The 6,851-nt window shown below is 38.8% G+C and overlaps 1 protein-coding gene across 2 annotated transcripts in view; it reads left to right on the forward strand.

The window, feature by feature from the left end:
- slc22a31 (solute carrier family 22 member 31) overlaps nucleotides 1-1,450 on the forward strand; it is a 25,326-nt gene extending 23,876 nt beyond the window's left edge. The window contains exons 10-11 of one of the 2 annotated variants that reach the window (XR_013297129.1): nucleotides 139-374; nucleotides 728-1,448. The gene's annotated coding sequence lies outside the window, so the exon portion shown is untranslated. Of the gene's footprint in view, nucleotides 1-138 lie in introns of both variants that reach the window. The other variant, XM_077588023.1, reaches the window with a different exon arrangement.
- The last annotated feature ends 5,401 nt before the right edge of the window (nucleotides 1,451-6,851 follow it).

A 6,851-nucleotide genomic window follows, 5' to 3' on the forward strand; every position in this document is an offset into this window, starting at 1 on the left:
CCCATTGAATAACTTAATTGATTTTTACAGAAATGTATACTAACTTTCTTGTTTTGTGAAAGAGAACAACTTTCCAAATGTAAGTTTGAGTTATTTACAAGACGCTTGTAAGCATACGAAACATAATTCTGCTTTCAGCAGCAGAACGAGACTGTCGGCATCAGGCGTGCTAAAGGAGTGATGGAGCCACGAAAGTCCACTCTCAGACTGTTTGAAAGTAATGGCTTTGACAGGGATATTCATATTTTAGAGACCACGGAGGCGAACCCTCTTGCACCCTGATGCTGAGCTGCTAAAAGAGGATTTCTTTAAAAGCCAGCTGCTCCTTTTTTTGGGTTCTAGCAACGGATAACCAAAATAGACCAACATTCTGTGTATCCTTTCTGCAGGTGAATAGCTTTTGGGGTATCCTGTATATGCCAACGTTCCAAATTAACAATCATTGTCTCCTGAATTTGGCAACTAAAAAGTTGTGTCAATTTGGATCATTTCCACAGCACATTGGCCATTTTATGTCGATATAGTGACAGGTATGCTATTTTTGCAGCCTTTACATTTATACAAACTCATCTAAGTGGAAAAGTCTCGAGAAGTGGGAAGCATGCAGAGTGGTTATTATTTCTACCTGCAATGTGGAGTGCAAATCTCAGTTATGGACCTGCAGTCTGCACCGTGTTTGTTGGGTTTTCTCTTCTTTCATCTCAACTTCCTAAATTATGCATCTTAGGTGAACCAAAGGCTCTAAACAAGCCATAGGTGCAAAAGTGAAAGGCTGTCTGTCTGTTTACCAAACCAATGTTTACTCTGCCTCGTGGGGGGAAATCAGTTTCCCTGCAAAAGTGAAAGGCTGTCTGTCTGTTTACCAATCGAGTGTTTACTCTGCCTTGTGGGGCAAAATCAGTTTCCCTGCAAACCGATCAAGAACAAGGGCTGCAAAAGACAAATGGATTTAAATCACATTTCCTCAAGAAATTGCTTTTCCAGAGGAGAACCTTTCTCACGTTACTTTATGTTTGGATATAACAGAAAAGTGGCGTCTTATCAGTCCTTAACGTACCTGGAAAGTTGCGATTAAACTTGTGACTGTTTGCATTCCCACATTTTGCTTGACTTACTTTTGACCCTCGTCGTCTTTGGAACTGTAAATTAGAAATTCTCCTGTAGGTCAAAAGCTATAAATTCGATGAAAAAACAGAAATTTATATTTTTTGGAGGTAAGCCGCTATTCCAATTAAGTGCTGACTGACCCTGACCAAACAGAATTATTTGACCATGTGTTCCAACAACTAGTGGCAAGCTGACCATGTAGACCACCTCCAAATGGAAACCAGGATGATGGAAAAGAAAATATCTAATTCTGCAATTATAGTGAATATTTGACATGCACAATGAAATTAACATAGCCTTGATCAAGACGTTCCCAATGTGTCTCTGTAATATACAGACGCTCCCCTACTTACGAACATTCAACTTACGAACAACGGTACATACGAACATGTCTGCAAATTGCGTTTAAGTCCAAAAATGTTCGCAAGTCCAATTTTGTATTTCGCGCCTTTTTCGGAGTAGTACTTCTTTCCGCCGCTAATACCGACGCCTGGCGCTGTGAGAGCTGAGCTCACCCAGCATCTACCTTCTTCTTCGTTGCAATGCGGAAGTGCGTGAACGTATCTCCAGTGTGCAAAGAACCTTTTTCATTTGTATCATTAAATATCTCATGCATCCAATATTGAATATGGTTGGTAAAAAGCTAAAGGCTTCTATTGAGGGAGTTGCAAGGAAGAGGCAAGCCATTTCATTTGAAACGAGTGGCAATAATAACGAAGCTTGATGCGCGTGAGAGTGGTGAGCTTTGCACATTTACAACTTGAATCGTTCGACCGTCAGTACCATTTATAAACAGAAAGATCGAGCAGCAGTACCCAAATATTGAACGTTGCACAAAGTTTGCAAATCAATTGAATGATGCCATACAGTGCTACCGCATCATTTATGATGAAAAAAAGAAGAAAACTGTGCAATCGTCATTAGGTCGCTTCTTTTGGCCAGTTTCTAATACATAAATCTCTCTCTCTCTCTACAGTACTGTACATATTCTCTCCATTTTATTAATTTTTTTTTCAGTACAAACCAATGCGTGTTACTTATACAAGCCTTAAACATACAAATGCACTTATATAAACCTTCAATATACTTATATCGGCCTTAAACATAAATTATAATACAAAATATAGCACTGAATCAACTTACAAACAAATTCAACTTATGAACAATCGCTCGGAACCAATTGCGTTCGTAAGTAGGGGAGCGTCTGTATTTGTTTTGACGAAAGTTTGGCGACACTCTTTTTCCTTGTCGACGATAATGTCAAATATTTATTCATCTTATTAGACGTGCTTCATAACTGAGCAAAGAATACCCCGAGATTTGGTACAAACGTAAAGCTGGCATGCAAAATGACTTGAATGGCTGGACATCGTAAGGCTTTTTCTTGAAAAAAAAGTGGTCTATGTAAAGTAAAGCTTTTATTTGTTTAAAAAATAAATACTATGTGTATATATAGTCAGGCTTTTTTCTTTAAAAATGACCATGTATATTAAGGGTTTTTATTAAAAAATGACCATGTATAGTAAGGCTTTTTTTTATTTAAAAAAACCGACCATGTACAGTAAAGCGTTTTTCTTAAAAGACGACATAGTATAGTAAGGCTTTTTTTCTTAAAAAATGACATGGTATTGTAAGGCTTTTTTCTTAAAAAACAACATAGTATAGGCTTTTTTTCTTTAAAGACGACATAGTATAGTAAGGCTTATTTTCTTTAAAAACGACACAGTATAGTAAGGCTTTTTTGTCTTTAAAAACGACATAGTATAGTAAGGCTTTTTATTTACAAAAAAGACCATGTATAGTAAGGCTTTTTTCTTAAAAAATGACCATGTATAGTAAGGCTTTTTTTCTTAAAAAACGACATAGTATAGTAAGGCTTTTTTCCCCAAAAAAACGACATAGTATAGTATGGCTTTTTTTCCCCTAAAAAAACGACATAGTATAGCGTGGCTTTTTTTCTTGAAAAACGACATAGTAGAGGAAGGCTTTTCCCCTAAAAAACGACATAGTATAGTATGGCTTTTCCCCCTAAAAAACGACATAGTATAGTATGGCTTTTTTCCTTTAAAAAACGACATAGTATAGTAAGGCTTTTTTTCTTAAAAAACGACATAGTATAGTATGGCTTTTCCCCCCTAAAAAACGACATAGTATAGCATGGCTTTTTTTCTTGAAAAACGACATAGTAGAGGAAGGCTCTTTCCCTAAAAAACGACATAGTATATTATGGCTTTCCCCCCTAAAAAACGACATAGTATAGTATGGCTTTTTTCCTTTAAAAAACAACATAGTATAGTAAGGCTTTTTTTCCTAAAAAACGACATAGTATAGCATGGCTTTTTTTCTTGAAAAACGACATAGTAGAGGAAGCCTTTTTTTCTTAAAAAACGATATTGTATAGTAAGGCTTCTTTTCTTAAAAAACGACATAGTATAGTAAGGCTTTTTTTCTTTAAAAAATGACATAGCAAGTAAGGCTAAGAGAGTCGGAGAATAAATCTGATTTCTGATTCTTCACCTTCTAGTTGTTGCTGTGGTCCACTGGCAAAATCATTGGGTCAGAACATGAGGTGGGAATCAGGAGTGAGTTCAATTCCACTCATTGCAATTCTCAAATTGTTTGTTGAGGTAATGAAAAGGATAAATACAACTTCCAACTTTACAGTGGTGCAGTGGCAAAGACAATGGGTCAGAACTTCAGGTGGACTCAAGTTCAAATCAGAAGTGAGTTTGATTCCACTCTTTGCAATTCTCAAATTGTTTATTGAGGTAATTAAAATGACAAATATAACTTCCAATCACATCATTTCAGAAGACACTGTGGTCCAGTGGCAAGAACAATGGGTTGAAATTGAAGTTGGACACAAGTTCAAATCTGGAGTGAGTTCAAGTCCACTCTTTGCAAATCTCAAATTGTTTATTGAGGTGATGAAAATGATAAATATAACTTCCAATCATCTCATTTCAGAAGTCACTGTGGTCCAGTGGCAAAGACAATGGGTCAGACAGACCTCAAGTTAGTAGCTTTGACTGCCATGTGGGAGATGGGGTTCGAATCCCGCTCTCGTTTGACTAATCACTACACTAGTATTTCAGTAAATGGGTAATCCTTTTTTCATTCAAATAAAGACTTAGTCATTTTTTTCAGCAAAACAATATTTCCGGTCAGCCTTCGGCTGACCGGAAGACAGTTGGGAGGGGGGGGGTTCCTGGTGGTGTTCGACAGTCGGCCTGCGGCCGACTGCCGACACCATACAGTCGTTGACTGGCGACACCGGGACGTGAACCCTCGACACCCACGTCGCAGGCAGGTGACTTACCCACTACACCACGAGGCGGCCCGCCTATACATGATTGGAAGTTATATTTATCATTTTCATCACCAAATAAACAATTTGAGAATTGCAAAGAGTGGACTTGAACTCACTCCTGATTTGAACTTGAGTCCACCTGAAGTTCTGACCCATTGTCTTTGCCACTGGACCACAGTGACTTCTGAAATGATCTGATTGGAATTTATATTTATCCTTTTCATTACCTCAATAAACAATTTGAGAATTGCAAAGAGTGGAATTGAACTCACTCCTGATTTGAACTTGAGTCCACCTGAAGTTCTGACCCATTGTCTTTGCCACTGGACCACAGTGACTTCTGAAATGATGTGATTGGAAGTTATATCTATCCTTTTCATTACCTCAATAAACAATCTGAGAATTGCAAAGAGTGGAATTGAACTCACTCCTGATTTGAACTTGAGTCCACCAGAAGTTCTGACCGTTTGTCTTTGCAACTGGACCACAGTTACTTCTGAAATGAAGTGATTTGAAGTTATATTGAACCTTTTCATTACCTCAATAAACAATTTGTGAATTGCAAAGAGTGGAATTGAACTCACTCCTGATTCCCACCTCAAGTTCTGAACCAATATTTTTGCCACTGGACCACAGCAACAACTAGGAGAAGAATCAGAAGTCAGATGTATTCTCTAACTTTCTTAGCCTTACTATACTATGTCGATTTTTTAAAGAAAAAAGCCTCACTATATGTATATGGGAGTCACTAATATTGTCAGATTGTGCGATTGTTTGACATAATGTCATTCCTCTTTTGAACCCCTTTCAGAGGTTGCTTGCCTCACTCTCCCTCTTTATGGCACCTCTACTTTTATGATAATAAGCCAATTATCCAAGGGTTGCATTTGAACAGCCACTACAGAAATTTGAATGCTGAAAACGTACAAGAGCTAGAAGCAGTGAGTCAGTCTTGCGACACTGAACAAGGCTGATTGAATAGTAGTCATTTTCCAAAAGGATCTAACACAGCCATCGGTGTGCCTGCAGAGGAGAGTCCGTTTAAGCAAGTTATCAAGAATTCTAAGAGTGGCTGTATTCAAATCAAGTGTGCATGGAAGGCGGAGTGTTTAGTGACTCGAGGTAAAAAGGAGAACTTGTTCAGGTACAGCATGTGCGGTAGAAAATACATTCATCTCTATATTCTTGTTTTTACCCTAATTCGTTTAGCTATTAACAATTTTTTGGGAAACATTCACTTTCTCCACCATGAAGGAAAATGGGTCATTATCTCAAAAGCCTCTCCCTCAGGATGACATTCAGCGTTTCAAATAGTAATTTTCTCACACTGATAAAAATGAAAAAGGTTATTATGTCTATTGATTGAGATATGTATTCTAGTTTATTCTCTGGAAGATAATCATTGACATACATATTAAATGTATTTTTGTGCAGGAAAAAGGATCCACAGAGCAAGAAATTATAGACTGGAGACAGTTGTTGCCACGATTCGGCTTTAACCATTTTTCTCCCTTTAAAATGGTTTAATTCAATTGTAATTTCTAATTCTTAGTCTTTTTTTATTATAGTTAAACTGGTTATTGCTTGATTTTTTTACATATGTTTTTCTTTTAATTACAAAGTGTTTAGTTCTGTGGATGTTAGCCCGTCGGCCTTACAGCTCTTGGGTCCTGGATTCAAATCCAGGGTCGAGCCACCTGTGTGGAGTTTGCATGTTCTCCCGAGGCCTGCGTGGGTTTTGACCGGGTGCTCCGGTTTCCTCCCACATTCCAAAAACATGTATGGTAGGCTGATTGGACACTCTAAATTGCCCCTAGGTATGGGTGTAAAAGTGCATAGTTGTCCTTTGTCTCCTTGTGCCCGGCGATCGGCTGGCCACCGATTCAGGGTGTCCCCTGCCTCTGGCCCAGAGACAGCTGGGGTTGGCTCCGGCACCTGCCGCAACCCCAATGAAGATAAAGCGGTTCATAAAATGAGATGAGACTACGGCTGCTCCTCTGTTATAAATACCTTTTTAGATCACAGAAAACCAACTTGAGGGCAGATATGATCCGCTTCATCATTTTGTGTGGCCAATTTCACAACCAGGTACAAATCCATTTTATTGCATGTATCTTTAATTTTCAGTGGGCTGGGTGGATGGGATGGGTGGGTCGGTGTGTGGGATAGGTGGGTGGGTAGGTTGGTAGGTAAGTTGGTTGGTAGGTCGGTAGGTAGGTAGGTAGGTAGGTAGGTAGGTAGGTAGGTAGGTAGGTAAGTGGGTAGGTAGGTGAGTGGTTGGAAAGGTGTGTGGGTAGGTAGGTAAGTGGTTGGAAAGGTATGTGGGTAGGTAGGTGAGTGGTTGGAAAGGTATGTGGGTAGGTAGGTGAGTGGTTGGAAAGGTATGTGGGTAGGTAGGTGAGTGGTTGGAAAGGTATGTGGGTAGGTAGGTGAG

The sequence above is a fragment of the Stigmatopora argus genome, chromosome 2 (assembly GCF_051989625.1).
Source record: "Stigmatopora argus isolate UIUO_Sarg chromosome 2, RoL_Sarg_1.0, whole genome shotgun sequence".
Taxonomy (NCBI): Eukaryota; Metazoa; Chordata; class Actinopteri; order Syngnathiformes; family Syngnathidae; genus Stigmatopora; species Stigmatopora argus.